We start from the raw sequence: 13,884 nt of genomic DNA, 5'->3' as shown, positions 1-13,884 counted from the left end.
GCACTTCCAGTAATTAGCTAATATGACTATGGCTAATCGACAAAGTTTTGCCGGTATCTTGTAATGCAGAGTACCATGCCTGCAATGACTTTCTCTGGCCGCAGAAGACTTCGCAATCATTCTGCAGTCTTTCAAGATTTCATTTTTGTGTCTGCTTTGAGTTTAAAAAAGTAATTGTGTGCAACCAGTTTCAGCCTACTGCAAGCAAGGATAATGTACTGTATTTTGCCGCTATTCATACAATCGCGCAACAAACACATTTCCAAAATAACAAAAACTGTGTGTGACGCTATAAAAAAAAATTGGCTGCAATTCTGCAAACTCAAGTGTTCATTCAACCTATTGTATGGTACACACAATGCAATTTTCTGTCAGATTGACAGTTGAGTTGATTATTTCCAACAGGTCCCATCTGATTTCCAATTGCTTTCTGATTGATTTTTCTGATTACTTCTATACAAAATCGATCAGAAAAATGATCAGAAATCAGATCGGACCTGTCGGAAATAATCGGCCATCAATCTGAAGGAAAATTGCATCGTGTGTACCAGGCATTATGCTAGGTACACACCATACAATTATCTGTTAGATTTAAGGTGCGTACACACGCACTACCAGTGGCAACGACGGGTCCACCGGACCCTCCCGCTGGACGGATACTCAGCGGATCGTTCAGAAACAGCCTTATCAGTCCGCCGACTGCGTGTACATACGCACTACTGTCGGCTGAACGTCCGCCCAGCGGGAGGGTCTGACGGACCCGTCGTTGCAGGATGTACTGCGTGTGTATGCACCTTTACCTGCCAGACATGTTGGAAATTAAATGGTATCATCCTGATTTAAAACTTCTTGCTATCTAACCATCTATCTGCCTAGCAATTAGGCATTCTACTCAGCAGGAGATAACCAGAAGACAATGCACCTAAATCTAACTGAAAAATCTAACAGAAAATTGTATGGTGAAATCTAACAGAAAATTGTATGGTGTGTACTAGGCATAATGCTGGGAATACACGGGTTGATTTTGCCGCTCGATTTCACACCCGATCGTTTTCCGCGCTCGATTATGGGGGCAATTTTTTTATCTTCCATTCGTTTTTCTTATCTTTTCCCATTGTTCCCTATGCAAAATCGAGCACAGAATCGATCGGGCGGGAGATCAGACATGTCGGAATTGATCAATTGATCCATCTAAATGGCTCAAAATTAAGCCGTGTGTTCCCAGCATTAGACTGTTCGTTAAATTTGTATTGTGTCTGTTGTTATAAGATAGTGAACAAATCAAAAATGTGTTAAACTCCAAACATCATTCTCCATAGCAATTGTGGGCTTGACTGGTTACTGTACAGTCCTTATCAAACACTCTGATTAATAAGCTCAGTTAACATTGTCTATATGCCTTGGAAACCATTGTGCACTAAACAGCTCAGCTTAAGAGCCATCTAATTATTTCCACTACATCCACTGGATCAACGGGACATATGTTGAGAACAAATTACAGGTTTCACATATATAGGTAATATGCATATATCCCTTCTGCTCACACTCAGTCCCCCAGCACCACACTACCGTATGTTCCTATTGTTTCTGCACTTTCATATACATCTCCATCTATAGTTCTTAACACACCTACCAACTGTTGTTTGGCTGTGTTTTTGTCTATACTGGGAGCTCTCATCAGACAATAGTCTACACAGCAAATAGTGTTTAATATTGTTTAATATGAACTGTTTTTTAATTCAAAGAACTATACAGTAGATGTATTCCATAAAGATTCGTATGTCATTTTTTTTTATCCTGGGGATACTGGTGATGAATATTGAATTCCAAAACGGAATATGGTAATATAGATTACATTTATATGGTATTTTAATATAGATTAAACTTCTGGTTGGACTTGATGGACGAATGTCTTTTTTCAACCAAAATAACTATGTAACTCAGCTTTTTGTTGCTATGATATTTAGTTATTTGTAGTACTAGTTGATGGAGCATCTTTAGGTAACTAGATAAACTTGGTCTTGTGAAGCTGTCACATCTTCAGTTTAAAGGAAACCAGAGATGGCACTAATGTGTGTATTTATACTTACCTGGGGCTTCCTCCAGCCCCATGGGGTGTGTGGGCTCCCTCACCATCCTCTCTGGCCACGCGGTTCACTTGTTATGCACCCTGGTAATCCAACCGGCCTCCGGACAGAGCAGCTGGACAGAGAGCCCACGCACCTCATGGAGCGTGTATCAAAAAAGGGCGCCTGGAAAAAAGGGCGCGGGATATAGCCGAAATTATAAGTTGTAATGTAAAACAATATTTTTCGTTTACAGCTTATAAACCAAAATATAGTGCTAAATCGGTTCAATAAACGGAAATGAAACAGTAAAATACCGTCTATAACCACAAACGAATTCGGAAATGAAACGTCAAATAGTTTCTATCACAAAAAACGATATTTACACTTGTATTAAGCATAGTAATAGAATGGTAGATTTTACAGGTATTTTACTGCAACTATACCTAACTGTAGGCTCACACAGATTCCTCCCTATCCCTGACCCCTAGACCCCACCTTTGTGTAAATATACATAATTTAATAAATTGTATATATTACAAATATTGTACTGTAACTATACCTATCCCTACTCTCACACAGAACCCTCCCTGTACCTATCCCTAACCCCTAGACCCCCCTGGTGGTGCCTAACCCTAACTACCCCCCTGGTGGTGTATATTGTACTGTAACTATACCTATCACTACTCTCACATAGAACCCTCCATGTACCTATTCCTAACCCCTAGACCCCCCTGGTGGTGCCTAACCCTAACCACCCCCCCTGGTGGTGCCTAACCCTAAGACCCCCCTGGTGGTGCCTAACCCTAACCACCCCCTGGTGGTGCCTAACCCTAACCACCCCCCTGGTGGTGCCTAAGCCTAAGACCCCCTGGTGGTGCCTAACCCTAAGACCCCCCTGGTGGTGCCTAACCCTAAGACCCCCCCCTGGTGGATCCTAACCCTAAACACCCACCTGGTGGTGCCTAACCCTAACCACCCGCCTGGGGGTGCCTAACCCTAAGACCCCCCTGGTTGTGCCTAACCCTAAGACCCCCCTGGTGGTGCCTAACCCTAAACACCCTCCTGGTGGTGCCTAACCCTAACCACCCGCCTGGTGGTGCCTAACCCTAACCACCCCCCTGGTGGTGCCTAACCCTAAGACCCCCCTGGTGGTGCCTAACCCTAAGACCCCCCTGGTGGTGCCTAACCCTATTCACCCCCCTGGTAGTGCCTAACCCTAACCATCCCCCTAGTCGTGCCTAACCCTAACCATCCCCCTGGTCGTGCCTAACCCTAACCTTCCCCACTGCACAAACACCCTTACACATATGTAAAAACAATAATATATTTAATCCTTAAAATACTTCACTATAAATAACATGAATATAATAATTTATATATTTGTAATATAATAAATAGCGTTAAAATCACGTACACATTAATAATATTATAAATAGAAAAAGGTATATATATATATACAGTATATATATATATATATATATGTATATATATATATATATATATAATAGATAGCCTTACAATCACGTACGCGTTAAAAATCTTAAAATAACGGTAATATTAAAAGCGATATATTAGAAAACTATAATCGACGCATTATAAGTGTAAAAAACAAAGTTAATACCAAAAGCGATGTATTTTCAATAGAACAAGGTTGAAAACGATATTTAAGCATTATACGTATGAAAATGAATTTTAAATAATAAAATAAGTGTAAACGAAAATTTACTTGTTACAGCCCTGAAAGCGAAATTTAAAAACGGAAAAATAAGTAAAAGCTCCTATAAGCAAAATTTAAAAACGAAAAAATAAGTAAACCACAAAGTTAAAACGAACTTGTAAACGATATTTGTAAAAAACCTTATTCTGTAAATGAAAACTTTTGTTAGCACGATCCCTGCAACCGCGATTTCTCGGGCGCCCTTTTTTCCTGTCGGGAGCCCAATAGCCAATATTTAGCATTGCAGTCTATGGCGGCGCCCTTTTTGTCCATTAGCCATATGCGCCCTCTTTTACGGACCTGCCTCATGGAGCTGGAGGAAGCCCCTGGCAAGTATAAAACACATATTAGTGGTATCTCTGGTACACTTTAACCTCCCTGGCGTTCTATTAAAATCGCCAGGGAGGCTGCGGGAGGGTTTTTTTTAAATTTAAAAAAAACTATTTCATGCAGCCAACTGAAAGTTGGCTGCATGAAAGCCCACTAGAGGGCGCTCCGGAAGCGTACTTTCGATCGCCTCCGGCAATCGAAAGTAACAAGATAGGCCGCAATGAGCGGCCTATCTTGTTTCGCTTTCCTCGTCGCCATGGCGACGAGCGGAGTGACGTCATGGACGTCAGTCGACGTCCTGACGTCAGAGCCGCCCGATCCAGCCCCTAGCGCCGGCCGGAACTGTTTGTTCCGGCTGCACTGGGCTCGGGCGGCTGGGGGGACCCTCTTTCGCCGCTGCACGCGGCGGATCGCCGCGGAGCGGCGGCGATCGGGCAGCACACGCGGCTGGCAAAGTGCCGGCTGCGTGTGCTGCTTTTTTCAGAATCCAAATCGGCCCAGCAGGGCCTGAGCGGCGACCTCCGGCGGCATACCCCGAGCTCAGCTCGGGATTACCGCCAAGGAGGTTAAAGCTGGCCATACACTAGGCCGATTACCCGCCGATCGACAGCGGAGTCGATCACTGGGATCGAATCTGCTGTCAAATCGTTCACGGAACACGCTAATTTTCGATCTATTTCGGCCCGAAATAGATCGGTCCCGTCGATCGCGCCGTGCGGAAAATTACAGTTGATCGCCGCGGGTAAGGAGCGCATCGCTAGCGGCATACGACCAACGCAGGTATACATTACCTGAAGCTAGTTCCCGGCATCTTCTCTGCATCACCTCCCCGCTCCCAGTGGGCATCTTCTCTGTATCAGCTTCCGCATCCCGGCATCCGGCATAACTTCCTGTGTCACTGCAGTAATAGCGGAAGTACAAATAGAGGGCGCTCTATTTGAACTTCCGCTGTCACTGGAGTGACAGAAAGTTATGCCGGATGCCGGGATGCGGAAGCTGATGCGGAGAAGATGCCCGCCGGGAGCCGATGCGGAGAAGATGCCCGGGACCAGGCTTCAGGTAATGTATGCGGGGGCCCAGGGGGAGACAGCAGCAGCTCAGCAGATGGTGAATCGGTTTCAGGCTGAAATCGATTCACAATCTGTTTGCAGTAAAGGCAGCCATACGATCCCTCTCTGATCAGATTCGATCAGAGAGGGATCTATCTGTTGGTCGAATCTGATGGCAAATCGACCAGTGTATGGCTACCTTAACAGTTTTTTCATGAGTAAAATCTTGGAATGCTCTCACCAAGTCACTGGGGCCATTATGTAAGGCATAGTGTAAACACTTCACACTATGCCCTACATAATGCCCCCATGTAGCGCATTGGTATAGTTATATACTGTAAATACAGGTATTGGTGGGTACATATGAGGAAGCACTGTGCCAGTACTGTTGATGAGCCTGTCAGTTTAGGGATGCCCTCGCACAGACATTCCCTCAGCCAAGACATCACTAAATACATATGTACAGTTGAAGTCGTTAATTTGGGTGCAAGCGGTGCCCAGATAACACCCTCTGTGTTGCTATGCAGGGGATGATGGAGGTATGACGAGCGGCGCGTGCATAATGTCATGCGGTAGGTGGGGAAGTGGCGCAGATAATGGGATCGATGGGGGATCAGGGATCAGGGTTGCTGGGGGTGTGACGAGATCCGCCCGGCCGGGTCGCCAGCTGCTGTACACACGCCTGATTATTGACTGAGGCGATGATTAACATGTAGGCCTTAACAGACAATCAGGGACAGCACAATTTATTCGCAGCAAATATATTAACAAGATAAACATACAAACCACAGCTACTTTTGTTCTTCCTGAAACTAGCAAGTGTCTGTCTAGCTGTTTCCTTTGTTTTCTGGACTGAGAAAAATGAACTGCAAATCTCCATAGATGGTTAAATGCTGTACATTGTGCAGGTCAGCAGTACAATGCTAAAATAGTTTGAGAAAAAATTCTTATATGGGAATAAATTATCTGGAATTTAAAACGATGTGTTTAATGCGTGATAACTCAATTAAAGAAAGTAGGGCAGCAAAAGGTAGAGTCACTGTAATAATATTTTGTTAAAACTATCTTTTTAGGATGAAATAATTGAAGACTTTGTCCATTGTGATAGCAGCACAGTAGAAGAGGCACGCAGAATACACATGGTTCTGCTCAGACACAATGGCTGTTGGCTGAATGACCATCAACAAACAAGTCTGGACTTCAAACAGAAGTCCTTCAGCCCTGAGCTATTATAACAATTGTAATAGGCAGATTTCAAACACTTTGTAGGTTATATGTTCAAAGTGCTTTTATTTCAAAAGGTTACACTAAGCACAGTTAATGCTTTGGCTATGCTTTATGTTGGGTTATTTTATTTACTTAAAGTGAACCTTAGGTGAAAATAAATGGATGTGATAAACAATTGTATTCAATTGTAATCACCTACTCCTGAAAATGATTTTTTTAGATATTGGAAGAAGAGAGACTTGATTTGATATAGGCAAAGGCACGCAGTCCAGGTAGTTGGCGATATTACATGCTGTTATATGCTTTTTAATATAAGCGCAATACTTTTAGAATTTTACATTAAAAGTGGTTTTACAATCGGAAACTCGTTTTTATCAGTGACTAGTGTCTGAATTGACATGAGGGTAATTTCTGATCCCCCCCATGGTATATCTCCAGTGGGGTGTAGCTATCTCATTCAGTCTCAGATACTATAAACATTGTTGTCACTAAACGGATCCTCCACAAGTGTCCATTCAATAGGTAAATGTACACATAGAATATGTTAATACCTATATATGTTTAGGGACATCAGCTGTTTCTCCCTTTGGGAGGGGGGAGGGCAGTGATGAACAGAGTAGTCCCTTGGCATATAAGCACAGTATAAACCCCATAGGGGTCACAACATACAGGCATATCTACTTCATAGAAGGTAAACTGGAGTATAAGAAAAACTAGTGCATAAGGGTGCATAAATACAAATATACAGTGCCACTCTACAATTGTTTCACCCCTAAAACGGGGCGTCGTCAGGAGAAATATAGTGCACAAATAATAAATAGCAGTCCCCCCACCAAGCCACAGAGTTTCCCCCAGCAACAGCCCAAGTCAGAGCTTTAGGGGTGAAACAATTGTAAAATCACATTGCATGCTAAATTGGAGGTCTAAAAGTGCTTTAAAACATCTTGCATGTGTATACATCAATCAGGTCAAACTCACTGTGTAATGCACCGCAAACAGCTGTTTGTGTAGTGACGGCCATGTTGGACTGGTGCGCACCATGGTCAGAGTGCAGGCCATGGCGGTTTTCAAGCCCATATGGTCGCCGGGCTGAGTTAGCTCAATGACAGAACAACAGTGACTGTCCAGCTGATCGAACTTGGTCTGTCCACAATAAAGCAATGACCTTACTATCTTGGGTGTGCCCTTCCAGTCAAGCCTGCGCACTCAGTAGTCCAAGGGTTAATCGCTGCTCACAGTGTCTACATCCACACTTAAGGCCAGGTAGTCGGCTACCTGCCGGTCCAGGCATTGGTGGAGGGTGGATCCGGAAGGGCTAAGGCGACATGTTGGACTAAAGAATGTCCGCATGTCCGACATCACCATGAGATCGCTAGAGCGTCCTGTCCTTGCCTACGTGGACATGGGAGGAGGAGGATTACTGGCAATGGCACCTGTATTCCATTGTGCTGTGACATCGCCCTTAAACGCACTGTAAAGCATAGTTGCCAGCTTGTTCTCCAAGTGCTGCATCCTTTCTTCCATTTGGAAACATCTCCGCCACTTTGTGCCTATACTGAGGGTCTAGTAGCGTGGCCATCCAGTACAGCTCATTCCCCTTGAGTTTTTTTATACGGGGGTCCCTCGACAGGCTGGACAGCATGAAAGCACTGCGTGTGCTCACGTAAGGTGGATGCAGACGTACTATCCATCTCCTCTTGCTCTTCCTCAGTGATGTCAGCTCCTCCAAAAAAACACCTTACTCATCATCTGACTCCTCTTCCCCACACGACTCTTCCTCCTCCTCCTCCCCCTCTGTGCTGCTGCAGGTGTTGAGGAATCATCTGCTTCTGCTTAGAATTGACCTCACAACTCTTTCTCCTGTTCCTGTTCCAGTTCACGCTCCTCCACAGCTTAATCCACCACTCTACGCACGGCATGCTCCAGGAAGAAAGTATATGGGATCAAGTCACTGATGGCACATTCACTGCGACTCACCAGGTTTGTCACCTCCTCAAACGGCCACATGAGCCTGCAGGCATTTCGCATCCGTGTCCAGTACTTCGTCCAGACCATCCCCATCTCCTCAGAGCATGTCCTTTGATTGTAGTTGTAGAGATACTGTTTGACGGCTTTCTTCTGTTGTAGCAGGCGGTTGAACATCAGGAGGGTCGAATTCCAGCGAGTTGGGCTATCGCAAATCAAGCGTCTCACCAGCAATTTGTTTCAACGCGTGCCATGGCCGTGTAAGACTGCCTGAAATGCCCACACACCTTCATGGTAGGCTTCAGGATGTCCTGTAAGCCTGGGTACTTAGACACAAATCTCTGAATTATTAGATTAAGCACATGTGCCATGCAGGGTACATGTGTCAACATTCCCAAATTCAAAGCCGAAATGAGATTGCTGCCGTTGTCACACACCCCGTTGCCGATCTCCAGTTGGTGCGGGGTCAGCCACTGAGCCACCTGTTTGTTCCAGTGTGGCTCTCCGCTTTGAGGCAAGACATATCTGAGATGGCATGACACCGTCGTACCTGGCATGCAGAATAGGCCCTGGGGAGCTGAGGCTGTGTAGCTGGAGAGGAAAATCGCAGCACCAGTAGAGTAGCACTGCCACTCAGCCAAGGAGGAGGAGGAGGATGACAGCGAAGAGGATGTAGCAGGAGGAGTAGGAGGAGAAGGAGAGGAGGTGGCAGGAGGCCTGCCTGCATGCCGTGAAGGTGTGACAACTTGGTCCAATGCACAGCCACGTACTCCCTGCTTGCCAGCGGTCACCAGGTTGACCCAATGGGCTGTGTAAGTAATGTACCTGCCCTGACCATGCTTGGCAGACCAGGCATCCGTGGTCAGATGGACTCTTGACCCAACACTGTGTGCCAGAGATTACACCACTTGCCTTTCAACTTCATGGTACAGTTTGGGTATCGTCTTTTTTGAGAAATAATAGCGGCCAGGTATCTTCCACTGCGGTGTCCCAATGGCCACAAATTTTCAGAAGGCCTCAGAGTCCACCAGCTGGTATGGTAACAGCTGGCGAGCTAACAGTTCCGCCAAGCCAGCTGTCAGACACCGGGCAAGGGGGTGACTGGCAGTCCTTGGCTTCTTCCGCTCAAAGATTTCCCTCACGGACACCTGGCTGCTGCTGTGTGCAGAGGAGCAGGAACCGCTCAAGGTGAGAGGCGGAGTGGAGGAGGGTGGCTGTGATTGTGGAGGTGCAAGGGAGAAAGCGGCTGAAGATGATGCACCTGAAGGAGGAAGAGGAGAAGGAGGGTGGCTTTGCTTTTGTGTGCTGCTTTTCCTCTGGTGCTTTTCCCATTGCAGTTTGTGCCTTTTCTCCATGTGCCTTCATAAGCCAGTTGTCCCTACGTGGCTGTTGGCCTTTCCACGGCTCAATTTTTGGCGGCAGAGAGAACAGATGGCATTGCTCTGATCTAAGGCAGACAAACAAAAAAAATTCCAAACCGCTGAGTAGAGTTGGGCCGAACCTCTGATTTTAGGTTCGCGAACCGGGTTCGCGAACTTCCGCGGAGGGTTCGGTTCGCGGTAAAGTTCGCGAACCGCAATAGACTTCAATGGGGATGCGAACTTTGAAAAAAAAAAAATTATGCTGGCCACAAAAGTGATGGAAAAGATGTTTCAAGGGGTCTAACACCTGGAGGGGGGCATGGCGGAGTGGGATACACGCCAAAAGTCCCCGGGAAAAATCTGGATTTGACGCAAAGCAGCGTTTTAAGGGCAGAAATCACATTGAATGCTAAATGACAGGCCTAAAGTGCTTTAAAACATCTTGCATGTGTATACATCAATCAGGTAGTGTAATTAAGTGGCGGGTTCACTGAACAGAACAGGTATGCAGTGGCGGGTTCACTGAACAGAACAGGTATACAGTGGCAGGTTCACTGAGCAGAACAGGTATACAGTGGCAGGTTCACTGAACAGAACAGGTATACAGTGGCAGGTTCACTGAACAGGTATGCAGTGGTGGGTTCACTGAACAGGTATGCAGTGGTGGGTTCACTGAACAGGTATGCAGTGGTGGGTTCACAGAACAGGTATGCAGTGGCATGTTCACTGAACAGGTATGCAGTGGTGGGTTCACTGAACAGGTATGCAGTGGTGGGTTCACTGAACAGGTATGCAGTGGTGGGTTCACAGTACAGGTATGCAGTGGTGGGTTCACAGAACAGGTATGCAGTGGCAGGTTCACTGAACAGGTATGCAGTGGGCTCACTGAACAGAACAGGTATGGTGGGCTCACTGAACAGAACAGGTATGCAGCCAGGAAGGAACAATCATCCTCCCCAGCTTTGCTTGCCTCAGACACCTCATAAACTGCACCAACAGCAGGTACTTCATCCTCCTCCTCCTCACACGTTACGTCCATAGTGTCGCCTAACTCAGACATATGAGGTGGTGTAACTTGCTTAGCGCATAATTTTGTTGTAACAATAATGTCTGTGAATCAGTTAATTCCCCACCAAATAACTCCTGCGAAGTGTCAAATGCAGTGGATGTGGTGCTTGTAGTAGCGCTGGTGGCTGCGGAAGATGAAGTGTTCTGTGTTAAATAGTCAACCACGTCCTGAGAATCTTGGGAGTTGATGGGACATGCCTTCTTCTGAGCACTATACTTTGGGCCAGGGCAGCACGAAATCACGTCAGCACAACCTCGAACAGACCTGCCCGGTGGCCTGCCTCTGGGTCTGCCTCTGCCTGTTGTTTTGTCCATATCAGGGGGGGGGGGGTGAAGTGAAAGGTATGCACCGACTTGACTAAAACAATGTGCAGTCACACAGGTGCAGTGAAAGGTATGCACGGACTGGTATATTACACAGCGTGCGGTCACACAGGTACTGTGAACAATTATGCAATGACTAGTATTACAAATTTGCAGCTGTCACACACACAGGTCCCGTGAACTGGTGTAGTAACACTTCGTGAACTCACGTAGGTAGGTAGGTGCACTGAACACAGGTGGGTATGCAGTGATTGGTATTACAAATGTGCAGCTGTCACACACACACACATACGGGTACCGTCAACAGGTGCAGTGACACTGCATGCCCTCACGTAGTTAGGTAGGTGCACTGAACACAGGTGGGTATGCAGTGATTGGTATTACAAATGTGCAGCTGTCACACACACAGGCAGTGGCACAGTAGGAATTACCAAGGGGCCAAGGTCCCACCAGCAGCTGTGACTGACTGACAGGGCTGTATATGCAACACAAGAGAGGTAAGCGATCAGGACTGCTAACTAGACTGAGAGCTACTCCACATAAAACCCCTCTTCCTAGCGCACTGCTTGCAAATGTGAGATCCCTCGCAAATAAAATGGATGAGCTCCGACTGGATATCTCCACGTATAAAACTATGAGAGACTGTTGCCTTTTGATTTTTTCTGAGACATGGCTGGACCCCTCCATACCAGACGCTGCAGTTGAGCTTGCAGGTCACACGCTTCACCGTGCTGATCGAACGCATGATTCTGGCAAGAAAACAGGTGGAGGACTATGTGTTTATATCAATAATGCTTGGTGCACTAACGTAACCATAATCAACAAGTCTTGTTCACCTGATGTGGAATATCTAATGCTGAGATGTCGACCGTTTTACCTACCCAGGGAACATACAGTTATTATAATTATGGCAGTATACATTCCACCTCATGCCAATACTAAGTCAGCAAATGAACAACTGTTTGATGTCATTAGTAAGCAACAAAATTTACACCCTGATGCAATTTTCATCATTGCTGGAGATTTTAACCAAGCAAATCTTAAGAAGGTATTTCCCAGATTTTATCAGCATGTGGACTGTAAAACCAGAGGAGAAAACACCTTGGATCATGTCTATACAAACATAAAAAGTGCCTATAAGATCACCCAATGCCCCCCACTGGGACAGTCTGACCATCTATCTTTGTTTCTTATTCCCGCATACAAAGCCATTATCAACACTGCTAAACCAATTAGCAAGTCTGTTAAAGTCTGGCCTGAGAATGCCGTCTCTCAGCTCCAAGATTGCTTTGAAAATACGGATTGGGATATTTTCTTTCATGAAACAGACCTGGAGATGAGTACTTCCTCTGTATTGTCATATGTTAATTTCTGTGTGGACACCATCACTGTCAACAAAAGAATTACGGTTTACCCAAATCATAAACCATGGATAACAAAAGAATTCAAGGGACTTCTAAAGAATAGAAACAAAGCTTTTAAAATACAGGACAAAGACGCATATTCTTCAGCCAGAGCAAGTCTGAAAAAAGGCATACGAAATGCAAAACTTAAATACAAACAAAGGATTGAGGAAAACTTTGAAAATGACTCAAACCCAAGGAGGATGTGGCAAAGCATTCAACTATTCACAGATTACAAAAAGAAGAATAGCACTCAATATACACTGGACAATAACATCCCCAGCCTAGCAGAGGAACTTAACAACTTCTTTGCTAGATTTGAAAAAGACAACAATCGGCCTCCAGTCAACTTTGGGCCCACTACAGACTCACAGCCATTAATCCTTCACTTACATGAAGTGCAGCAAGCACTCACAAATATCAACACCAGGAAAGCTGCAGGTCCTGATGGTGTGCAAGGACGTGTGCTCCAGGCCTGTGCTGGTCAACTAGCGAAAGTTTTTACACAAATATTCAACCTCTCTCTGTTCTTGGGTGTAGCCCCATCATGCCTTAAATCTACAACCATTGTGCCAGTCCCAAAAAATCCTAGGATAACCTGTCTTAATGATTATCGACCAGTTGCTCTAACCCCTGTCATCGCCAAGTGCTTTGAACGACTGGTAGCCACACACATCAAGGCCTCAATCCCAGCAAATCTAGATCAACACCAGTTTGCTTACCGAACAAATAGATCGACTGAGGATGCCATCTGTGTAGCTCTCCATGCTGCCCTCTCACACCTGGAAAAGCCCAACTCCTATGTTAGGATGCTCTTTGTTGACTACAGCTCAGCATTTAACACCATTGTACCTAGCCAGCTGACCAACAAACTCCATGCACTAGGTCTTGCTCCCTCCATATGTACTTGGTTATTGGACTTCCTTACTAATCGCCCTCAAACTGTCAGACTAGGAAAACAGACATCCTCCACCCTTACCCTGAGCACTGGCGTGCCACAGGGCTGTGTATTAAGCCCTCTCCTCTATGCACTTTTCACCCATGACTGCCAGCCTATCCATACCTCAAACGTAATTGTTAAGTTTGCAGATGATACGACTGTCATTGGGCTTATATCAGACAATGAGGAAGCTGCATACAGAGAAGAAGTTAGGAACCTGACTGCATGGTGCGACATTAACAACCTGTTATTAAATACAAAGAAGACCAAAGAAATTATTCTGGACTTTAGGACCACCAAAAAGACTACTCACCTACCGCTAATGATCAATGCAGAGGCTATGGAGAGAGTTTCCAGCTTCAAATTTTTGGGAGTCACCATCGCAGAGAACCTGTCCTGGGCTGACAATGCTTTAGCTCTAACTGGCAAAG

This window comes from Hyperolius riggenbachi, chromosome 6 (genome assembly GCF_040937935.1).
Source record: "Hyperolius riggenbachi isolate aHypRig1 chromosome 6, aHypRig1.pri, whole genome shotgun sequence".
Lineage (NCBI taxonomy): Eukaryota > Metazoa > Chordata > Amphibia > Anura > Hyperoliidae > Hyperolius > Hyperolius riggenbachi.
This window is presented reverse-complemented; position numbering follows the sequence as displayed.